This window comes from Ambystoma mexicanum, chromosome 6q (assembly GCF_040938575.1).
Source record: "Ambystoma mexicanum isolate Mex_15411 chromosome 6q, UKY_AmexF1_1, whole genome shotgun sequence".
Lineage (NCBI taxonomy): Eukaryota > Metazoa > Chordata > Amphibia > Caudata > Ambystomatidae > Ambystoma > Ambystoma mexicanum.
Window position 1 is genome coordinate 544,783,041 of NC_090937.1, and position 12,207 is coordinate 544,795,247.

The window sequence follows — 12,207 nt, forward strand, 5'->3', positions numbered from 1 at the left end:
TCGCTGGGTTAATCTGCACTGTTCATATCGTTTCGCTCCCAGAATAAATTCAGTCAGGTATTGAGAACTTGGTTCGAGTGGAACTGAGAAAAAAGTATTTTTCAAGTCTACCACTATGAAGTGTGTGGCCTTCTTTGGGATGCTGCACAAAATTGATGCGGGATTTGGGATGAGGGGAAACTCCTTCTGTATGACATCATTAAGTGGGAGTAAAAACCTGCACCATCCTCCAAGCCCCTCCCTTCGCTTTTTTAATTGGATAAATCACAGTATTACGAGGGGAGCTCAGCGGTACAATGATACCTTGTTGTAATAGTGCATATTTGGTTTCTTTTATTCCCTCCTCTGCTTCGCGTGATAGGGGATATTGTCTCACCTGGGGTAGCACTACACTGGGCTTGAGTTTAATTTTTACTGGAGTTACCTCTTTTAAAAGCCCCATGTCATGGGGGTTAGTCATCCACAGGTTTTTGGGTACCTGCTGCATGTCCTCAAACAAAAATTATGACGGTGCACTGACAATGGCCATGAGGGGGTTCATTACTCGTCTGTTTTGTATCATTATATCACATGACAGGCACACAAGTGCCGGTGATTTGTAAATCAAAAATCATCCTCTCGCTCACTAGTATAGTTGGCATTTGGCCACCCTCTGGTAATACATGACTGCTGACTTTTGGTAATACATGACGGCCGTTTTTTGAACTACCAACATTTTACAAAAGTGTCCCTTATCCTGTACATTTTTCAACTCGACAGGGATCTCAGGACCTACACAGCAGGTTTTCAAGACAAGTGTATAAGCAGCTAGCCAGCGGCAGATGGCGGCGGCATCCACTGAGCGCCAAGAAGTATGCACTGCTGAAAATAATAAGTAGGCTTTAGTGAGCCCAAGAGCTATGAAGAGAGAACATATGAATAGGCATATTGGCTTGAAAAGAAATTACAGACACAAGAATAATTGTATAACTCTGTTATTACCCATTTAGAATGCCATAATCCAGAGGCCTCCCTGACATACGGTGTGGATAAGAGCGACAGCGTCAGACCCTGCTGCAACGCATCCTGTAAAAGATCCCTCCCTCTGTCTAAATATTGAACATTTACCAACATCGAGGCCCAGTGAACCAGCACCCAGTGGCAAGCAAGTGACCTTGTAGAGGGTCCATCGTGTGCATAAACTAGCCAAGAAATGCCAGACTAAATACAAGAAATGTCTAATACTAATACGAGTAGGCACATCTAATAAACAGATGCCTTTCTTTTGTGTTGCAGGAAAATATAACATGTTCTTACCTGTGAAAATTAGAATCTTCCCTGGTTACCTCAAGTTCCATGGGCAAAGTTACTCACACCGGCTTATGTGGAAGTAAGTAAAGGGTTGGCTGTGCTTATCTGAATTGAGAAGTAGCATAGAAACATGTAAATGACTCTTTGACAGTAGAAAGGTATAGATGTCTCTTACAAAGCACCCCACAGCGAGGTGCACTACGTTGAGACTGTATCAATATGAAGCATATCACATAATTTGCAAATTAGAAAAACACATAGGAACCACCAAACCTGTAATCGTGACTGTTTTTATTATGTTTTAAGAACCTGTGAAATAACTCTGGGGTACAAGACTGTATTTTACATCGAAGAAATCAGTTCATCCTGAAGAAGGCCCGAAATATTAATGTATGAAGTGACACTAGAGATAGTGTCTAATGCAATGTATAATGGCCGAAACATGTCGACAATCTGAAAAGATCTCTATTGTTTAATAGTCTGTGAATTATGATACACTGATCCCGTATGAAAAAAATATATATATATATATATATATATATATATATATATATATATATATATATATATATGTTTTATCTGATACATTGATTTTTGTATTTTGATATGTCCTTTGTGTTTGATTCATGTATGTGTTGTAGGTGAGTGCAATTAATTATTGATAAATTGAAATCCTTTTAAAGTCAAACTTTTGGCATGTTTGGTTCCTGATGTTATTCTCCCAAAGTGTGAGATACTGCTGTTCTAATATTTTGCCTTTGTAAAAAGCACCACCAACTCCACCCTGACAGGTAGTGAGAGGGGTTGTCTTTTCTCATTCATATAGCACAACCATCATTATATCACATGGCATGCATATTTCCATTATTATCTCCCCATCATTGTCCTTGTCGGTGAACAGCTCCTCGTCTGTCAGATCGTGCAGCACTGTGTTTGGGTCTATGCACAGTACTGTTTGTCACTCGCATCCATGCGTGTCCAGACCTATTGCCACAATACATCCAGCTGATACTTGTACTTCCTGCAGATCTAATGAGAGGATAGTACCTGGTAATATTTCAAAGGCAGCTACAGGGTGGAAAACAAAGTCAGAGGGTACTTTCCATTCCTTTTGTGTTATTTCGGGCACCACTCTTGCCAGGACCTGTATCCTGTACACAAAGATGTCTGCATTAGTGGGCACTTCTCGGACAGCTATTTCATTTGCTATTGTGTTAATCAACAGCATTGCCCGGAGGGGGCATATTTCGGGGGTTGAGCACACTATACCCCTTTCAGTAAAGGAAATTGTCAATATGAGCTTTCTAAGGAGGTCTCTTCCTAGCAAATTTACAGGTGAATCTTTGTGATACAATAGGGGTGCTTGCACTGTCTTTCCCCCTATCTTTATATCCAAATCTTTAGTGCAAAGAACCGTGACCACAGCCCCAGAAAATCCCTACATTTCCAAATTCTTGCCTGACAACATAAATCTGCCTTCAATTAGGCATGATTTTTCCACTCCTGAGTCCACCATGAAGATGAACTGTCTGTCTCCTATGTCCACCCCCACCAGTGGTTCCTCATCTGGATGTAGGGTAGTTGATAGGACTGGACACGCATGTGCTTTCTGTGGGCTGTCCTAATCTGGGTGTGTGTTTGTCCCTGGAAAATAAAATACATTCTCCCCAACCATAGCTGTTCCCTGAAATGGCACTAGTGCACTGTTTGCAGTGGTGGCAAAAGGATTATTGTGCATTTTTCCCATTTGGCTTTGACATGTTAATCGTTGCTGTAGCCCCTGTGGTGGCACTCCGGGCCCTTGTGGGAAACAGATGTCGGTCTGTTTATCTTTTCCATAACCTATAACCTCTCATGGGTAGCCCATAGGGACTGCCTGGGTGGGGACGGCCATATTGTTGTTCATTATTAAATATTGTTGTGTTCTGATAATACGTCATGGGATGGGTATGATGTTCCCTTGGAAAATGGCCCCACTTCCCACATGACCAGCATGCTCCTTGTCCTCCTCCTCTGGGCCCTTTTCCTCCGTACCCCCCTCTTTGTCCCCGGTACCCACCTCTTCCTCTTCCAGGCCTTCGTTGTCACTGGGGCCCTACATACTGCTCTTCTCCAGCGCATTGTTTCTGGGGTAGTGCGGCTGTTACTGTCGTCGCGACCTTCAACAACCTATTTTCTACATGTTTTGCTTCATCTGCCAATCTTTTTGGTGCAATTTCTTTCTCCATTTCTTTGATCCTTCTACAATGATGTACTATAATGCTTTGCATTTCTGGCCAACCTTTGGCTTCTATCCCAGCAATTTTATCAAGGGCCTTTGTCCTCCTTCGGGAGGCCTCTCTTGGTAATGAAGTAAAAGAGGGTGGTTGACTGGTCCCAAGCTGTGCCCGCCTCCACCCCCCACATATCCTGTACCCAAAGAATGAACTGCACAGCATCTTCCTAGTCCCCCATTGTGCATTGCATCACAGAGTGTAAATCGGGGGTGTCAGGGAAAATTCTCTGCAGTGCATCCCACACCTGTGCTCTCAAGTTGTTAAATAATGTCCCATCATGCCGGTCACAGCCTATTGTTACTCCCAGGAACCCCGCCCACACCCCATCTGCTTGATCACCCACTGCAGATATTAGCAGGCTCTTGATATCCCCTATGGCCAACGGAACCCCTGCTGTGTTTTTCTCAGAGGCATACATCCATTTTCCCACACACCAAGAAAGTAGGGGTAGTTCTTTCAACAAATTGGTTTTATCCATCAGTGCCCAAGGCACATAGTGATGCCTTCCCGCCCCTTTATGGATGGGGACATCTGTAGATTTGTTCTCCCTCTGTCTTTACTTACCTTTATTCCTTTCTTCTTTGCCAGTGCTATTCTTCCTATCCTGTTCCTGAGCCTTCCTTGCCACCCTTCCTCTTCCTCTCCCACCTCCTGTGTTTGCCACTGCACTTGCAGACCCCCTCCTGTTGCTCCTTCCTCATACTTGTCAATATCACTCGAACATTCTTCTTCTTCCCTGTCAGATGTCACGCTACTGTGCCTCCTACTTACCGGGTCACTTTCCTGTTCTACCTGCACTATTTTAACCATTGCACTAAGGATGCGGAAGAGGAAGTCCCCGAACTTCCATTCATCATCAGCTATAACAGAGGAGGTTTTTGATGGTGATGGCAGTGGTGTTTGCCCTCCCCTTGGTAGTGGTAGTGTACTTTCATACAGTGTTCTTAGTCGGGACAACTCTGCTTGGGTGCTGGTAATTTGGGCTTCTAAATCTTGGGTGATGCGTCCTATGTGGTCTAGGGTTAAGCTTGCTTGACCATATAAACCCTTAGGGCCTTAAGGGTGTGGGGGGGATACTGCCAGCGTAGTGAGTGCACTTGGTTGGGGTGGAAATAGCGGATCACAATATCCCTCAGCAGGTTTCGTCAGCAATGGGTACTGCTTTTTTGGTTCCTCGCCTTCTTACCTCCCCCTCCTCCCTCCTGTTTAGTGGCCACTACAGGTTGTGACTCCTTTTCCTTATTATTTGTAGGAGGTGTTTATTCAAATATCCTCCAGAGATCTAGCACTTCCCTTCAATTTTGGAGCTGCTTCCCTTTATATTTGGCCATTAAGTATGTTGCCACAAGGTTCTTAGCATCTTAGCAAATGATCCTCCTTCTGGCCATATTTGAGATGACCCTTCCCCCTTAATCTCTGTTAGCCACTGACCATGGTACTTTTTGTTTTTCACTATACAAGGGGAGGTGTTGGCAGATGTGCAGGAGTGGTGTATCTGCTCCCATGGTTTCTTTCAACCTTTTACCACAGTCTGGGTGCATGTATGTGTGTGTCAGTCACCACTGTCAATACTGCAATCGTGTGATATCTCTAACACAATTCTTTCAAATTGCATATCAAAACATTTTGCTCGTGCCGAATATTGTTTTGATCAATTGATAGGAAGAACAAAAACATAGAAACATAAACCAATTAACATGTGGATCTGAAAAACAGACGTACCTTACTGAAAACGAAAAACATGAAACATGTATTTATGATAACCCTTTATAGCCTCTGCCCTTTTTCAAGAATGCTATAATTCCCCTTCATTCACACTTTGCATTCACCTCAGCCTGGCCCCTTCTGGGCCGACCTCTAAAAAATAATTATCACTACCAAAAGAAACAACTGCTGCTATTTTCCAAGTCTACTCAATATCTACGACTCTACTTTATTCCTTTTTTCCTCACTTATATTCCTGCACTGGTCGAGACCGTAGTATGCAGCATCACCTTCCTCCCCCTTTCGGAGCTAGGTTCTGGTATCTCCTCTTATTTCATAACCTCACTTTATTTAATCTGACCCTTCTCCTATCACTTTTCCCTCCTTTAATTCTACTTGCAATCGACACTCACGTGTCTGTGGTGTTCCGAGAGCCTCCGTTCGTGGTCTTTCCACAATTGGGGTGCCTCCTGCAACCAAGCCATCGCTGGATCCGGCGAGCAGTTGGTTATTGTCAAAACCGGGACTGCAGAACCTGCTTGGGGGCGTACACATTTTAAATACTGGTCAGACATAGGTGGCGGTGGTCTTGATGGGGGTGCCCCAGATATCGCCACAGAGTACGGTGGTTGACCCGGATCAATCATGTCTAAGGGGTCACCAAATGAAGGGGCCCATTTCCAAAACACAGATCCCGAACTCAGAATAAATGGACACACCCCAGTAGGGGATGAGACCAGGAGATAGATTGCAAGTTGAAAAAAATTTATATCAGGTAATAGATGCATGCAGAGGACTCTGTTGCCCAAGAGCGCTCTGCCAAACCGTACAAAAACAGAACATTATAAGAACAAATGCTGTCATTGGTGACTAACAGTATAGGTGATGAATAATACATGGTTATTGGTTCTCTACAGGTTACAATATGGACTATACTGGGTTTGATTGGCCGGTGCTGGGCTGGTGCTTCTCGCAGTAAGTGGGTCAGCTGGGCTCATCTAGGAGGGGTGAAGGTCAGATGCGTTCAGCATCAATCGAATAACTAATCTCTTTATTCTGACAACATAGAAAAAAGGCTAGAAACAACTAATCAACATTACACTCTGACATTTAGTGGAGATGCTATAAAGGTCAGCTAACAACTATATATCCAGCTTGCTTATACTTTCGCCGCAAGTAACAATAAAACATAGTGCCTTAATCCCCGCACCCACCATGAAAGGGTTTGATCTACTTGGTGCCTCATGATACAGATTGATAGGTGTTGTTTCTTCAATGGATATATGGTACAGGGGGACTTAGGGCTTTGGCGGGTGCGTGTTCTGGTCACTTCAGGGGGTTAGATATGTATAAGCATCAAAGGGACAGGGGCGTCTGGGTTTTGTGAGCGGTGGGTGCGAAGGTGGGAGTTGAGAAGGCACATGCAGGTTTGTGGAGATGGATGAGTACACAAGTCAAGATACACCCCGGTCACATACAGTGCAATGAGCTCAGAGGAAGAGAATGATAAAGGCGATTTGCAACAATACATGGCTGTACTTCCCTGAGAAAAGAGCTTGTGCGGCGCAGACAGGGGAGGAGGTGGAGGGGGTGTCTGGGCTGGCTGTGCGCTGCACTGGACAATGGGAGAGATGGCGTTTTAGACATTTTTGTGCAGCCTAGTAAAATGATGGAGTTCTGGGGTGGCATGAAATGGAGTCTGTATGTGTCTTCCAATGGCCTCTTTCCTCTGTCGTCAGAGGACAGACAAGGGGATGTCTCCCTGCGATGGGATGAGCAATAGATACATTTCACACAGACTATACAAGGGGGTGATGAAAAGATCCCTCCTCCCTTACACTAACTTGCCAGGTCTGCACATTGTTTTTCAATATGAATGATCTCTCGGTGTTACTGTAATGAGTCTGTGGTTACGTTATCAGTATTTTTTAGGGAAATATAGCAGCATTACATGCAGAAATTCAAAACAAAGCAATTGGTAATTATTTTGAAAAGATTTAATTGAAGATTGCCGACCAGGCACAACATGGGCTGCAAACATATATGATATTTATGTAAATAAAAAATACATATGTTCAAGATAATAAAAGAAAAAAACAAGTGTGAATGCTGAATTAAGATAGGATTATAGGCAAAACTATTTGTTCTGAATAACATAGTCATTGTGAACCATTTAGCATAATCCCATCTTTGCCATTTCCCAAAAAATTGACCGATATTGAGATGATTTTCTTAATTTCAAATGTAAACAAGCAAGATGGCCAGCTGTACTGGTTTTACTGAATACATACATTATATCATTATGTTTTAGAATTGGATTGGGTAGCAGGGAACCAGGGAAGGGTGTTTGCCTTTTTCAACCAGCTATTCCAGACAGTTGGAAAGGAGTTCCTGACATTTCACCAGAGTCTATGACACTGTGCACCATGAAGGGGTAGGGCCTGGAGAACACAGATGACCCACAAGCTACCTGCCTCATTCAGGAAACAAATAGAAACATTGATGAATAGAACAAAAATGCACTTGACACTTTGATAATTGTCCTAAATTATTAGTTAAATTAGAAAGCTGAACTACCTTGGTAAAAATCAGCAAACAACCTTCAGATGCCTTCAACCTGAATCAGTACCCTTCTCACAGTAGTTTGCCAATTTTTCCAAATTCTAATTTGTTGGCAAATTTAACATTGTGGGGGCTACTTGAGGTCTACTCTTCAGGGATAGTGATTGCTATCCCCAAGACACATAGCCCCACATTGTTACAATGCCTTCCTTCGGGTACATCACTGTTCTCTGCTGCAAAACCTGACACAGCCCCAGGTGGGCATTTAAACCACCTTTGGAATGAGGTCAGGATCTGGCTGCAGGATGTAATGTAAATCATGACAGCAGGAAAGGGAGCAAATGGGCCTAAAAGAATAATTACAACCAAGTTCTTACATGGATCTTCAAAGCCAGCATTAAGGGTGTGACTGGTTGATTCTGAGCAGGAATGATATAGGATTTATTAGATATTTAGTAGACAATCCAATGAATCAGACCACTTAGCCATAGAAGTGTCTCCAGAGGTCAGGCCATAACATTGTGACATGGTGTGTACAGATGAGCTTGCCTCTGGTGTGTGTCTGGTTGGCCAAAGGCAAGCTCACTGCACCCACCTTCAGCGACCTTATTCTTGGGCAAGTTACCAGAGCAAACATAAGCAGGACAGAAAGTCATCTGTTTGGAAAGAGGCAGTCAGTTGTAAGATTTGACTCTTTGGGAAGTCAGAGAGATGGAAGAGAGTTAATATGGGGTAAACTAGAGATGCAGATCAGGCACACTCCATATCCTGATAGGGCTTACAAAGAATTGAAAGTTAACAAAAGAAAATAAGAAATATAATGTGAAGCCATGTAGTACCCTCAGCATGAACATTTTCCAAGGAAACAAGAACAAATTAAAACATAAGACTGTGGGAGATCAAATAAAATACATATTATTAAGACAAAGTTAGGTTGTAATTGAAAGCTTTTAGTCCCTGAGTGAGGGCGAGCTACCGCAGTGAACATGAGCAGAGTCTGAAGTCATCAATATAGAAAGAGCCAATCATGTGTGTAGTTTTGCTCAGGCAGTGGTGGTAATCTTATTTAGAAGTAAGAGATAATGTGGGCGAGAGAGTGGGAGAGACAGAGAGAGAGGGAGAGAGATAGAAAAGAGAGAGGAAGAAGAAGAAGAAGAAGAAGAAGAAGAAGAAGAAGAAGAAGAAGAAGAAGAAGAAGAAGAAGAAGAAGAAGAAGAAGAAGAAGAAGAAGAAGAAGAAGAAGAAGAAGAAGAAGAAGAAGAAGAAGAGCCCAGGTACATTGCACATCCTAATAGAACTACATGTAATCATACTAGGCTGCTAACCTGGAATTTCATGTTGAGATTCTGTTCAAAATAAACCCCAAGTGTCTTTATTTTTATCTCACAACCATCTATCAGAAAGTGTGCATGTTCCTTCTCCAGCTTGCGACTTTTAGTTTCTGTACCCATTATCATCAGCTCTGTTTTGCTGGTGTTAAGTGCAAGCCCATTACTGCACATCCATCTTTGGATCAGTACATAGATCCTGTTAATTGTGCTCTCATCCTCAACAAAATTACCATAGAGGGGGATGACACATTGTGTGTCGTTGGCATAGTTTGTAAACTCAATTTTGTTATTTTCCAAAAAATCAAAGAAAGGAATAGTAAAAATATTATAGAATACTGGGGAGAGGCAGACCCCTTGTGGAACACCTTGCAAGAGTTCAGTCGGTTTTGCATCCACTATTGTAGTGCTTACCCTGCACTGACGCTTACTAAGATTAATTAATGATTGAGCAGGTCATGCTGCTGATCTTGAGAACCCTGCAACGTCCTCCAACCTGGAGACCAACAATGCATGGTCCACCAGATCGAAGGTGGAGGAGAGTTCAAGTTCCATGAGCATCGCCGTCTGTCCATTGTCCATACAGCGCAGCAGCCAGGACATAAGGTTCAGTAAGGCCGTCTCGATGCCATGATTCTCTCTGAACTCTGACTGCCATTTGTTCAGGATATTATTGGATCTGAGGTGAGTTAAGACTTTAGTATAGGCCACTCGATCCAAGATTTTCAGCAAAAATGGTGAATTAGATATAGGAAGGTAGTTCAATGGGTTCATTGGACAAAGGCCCATTTTTTCAGTAGAGGTGTGATCCATGTGTTTATAATAGTGTTGGGGACACACCCTTCACTGAAATATGTGTTTACAAGTGTGGCAATTAATATGGGAGACCATGGCTTAATGGCCATAGCAGGGCAAAAATCTCCTTTACAATTGGTAGGTTTTAGTTTTTCTTTTATTAGTGCGAGTTCAGATTCACTCACTGCTTTGAAAGAAAACTGTTCTTCTGGCTTCTAAATTCTTTTGGTGGTAATCAAAGTGTTGATATCTTTAGGGGTGATCACTTGCTTAGTAATTTCAATCTTGTCTTTAATGGTATGTAACTTATTAACCATGACATCATGAATTTGGGAGCACCATTCAGTGTCTTTAATTACTTTTTCTATATTGTCCTGACTTGGAAGTTCCAATTTCTTTAAGATTTTAAATATTTCCCTACGTTGAGAGTGTGCTTTATATATTCGATCGTCGAGGCAAGATTATGCTCAGTATAGGATCTGTCAGAATGCCCACAGGAGAGGCTCAAAATACTGGACTCAAGAAGGATAGCTTACAGGATTTTATTCACACAGCAATGTAATGAAGATGTTGAAAGTAATACAGCACTGATGAAACCAAAGTCAAGTCTATCACAATGGGTGTGATCATTTGTCAATGTTGCAGGTCTCTCAGTCCATTGCAGGTTTCACGGTTTCCAAACCCATCTGAAAGTCCTGGTTCTGACAGAATTATCTTTGTGAAACAGTTTGACTCAATGATCAACTGCTAGTACAATTACAACTTCTCTGTTCGTTGACTACGAGCCAGTTGTCCCCCCCTCTGAATTTCATGTAAGCCCATGGCTAGATACCCTTCATCCAAATCACATAGCCACCCCCTCCACATAGTCGTTGTGACTGTTCCTCCTCTAGCCTCCTTGCCGGGATCTCTTTCCTCGACTCTCCAATTTCCGATCACGCTTATGGAAACTTCCTGTCTGTCTGACTATTGGATTTCTCACTCCCTTCACCTTGTATTCACTCGTCACCAGTTCCTTTTCACATGTCATCCCCTCATCTGGCTCTTCTTCTTATCCGTTCACTATCATTTCCATCTGCTCCTTCTTTTTCCACTTCCTCCTCAGAACATACTCCCAACCCTGTCTCTCCTGTTCCTTATTTAACCACCACAACTTTCACCACCACATCTTTCTCATCAGTTCTTCAAATATCTAGCTACTCAGCATCAACTTCCTCTCCTGATATTCTCCTTTTTTCCTCCTCTCTAATACCATCTCCTCCACCCACTGATATTACAATCTCCTCTTCCTCTTGTGGCTTCTCATCCCCTTGACTCCAGCACTTCCTTAATGGTCCTTGTAACACTCTTCAATGCTCTGCATCCATTTGCCACAACATCACACACTCACTGAATGGGGTTTCTCTTGCTCCTATCCTTGCTTTAGGCTTCTGATGGGTGTTTGCACTTGTTTCTTGTAATTGGTGCTGCTTTCTGATTGGCTGTCATCTTAGGTGTAGCTGGCCTCACTTTGGGCATAGGACTTGGATAATGTTTTAATTTGGCCTGCCCACAAACCTGGACTGTACTCTTCACGTCCCTAGTTTTCCCTGTGCAGGACCCAGTTCCACTGTTCCCTCAGTGTGTGGACTGTAATCTGGAAAACCTTTGGTAAGGATCCTACACCATAATGTGCAGAGCATGCTGGCTTGTGGAAAATTGAGAATGCTTTGTCTTGGCAAGAGAATGCTCTGTCTGAAGACAATAACATGGCAACTCTGTAACTCACACAGACCCACGTCCGGGAGACCACAAACTATTAATTTTAGATAGTAAAATAATCATACTACCTTGCAAACTAAGTTCATAATCATGTGTACAAATTAATTGTGTGTTTGAGGTCCACTTATTGCCCCATATATGTGCACCATGAGATGAGACGAAACCCTAAGAAAAGTACTTTAACAACATACAAGATGGTTAATGTTGAGATGTATAACACATTTTCAATTTTGATATTCTGACTATCAGTGAACCAAACCACCTGGCCTAGATATGTCAGTGAACAGAAACAAGGGGCCCAGATATGTGATGTAATCAGTGTCGTCATCAATGACATTTGTGATGTCATATTTGATGTCCTGGGTGTTAGTCTTAGCAGTGCACGGTGGTGGCACATATTATCATTGCTTAGCTTATCATAATTGGCGAATTTCTGGGGGTTTACGGTTTACTTGTAACCATAACATCCCTTTAAGAAGATTTTTTTTTTC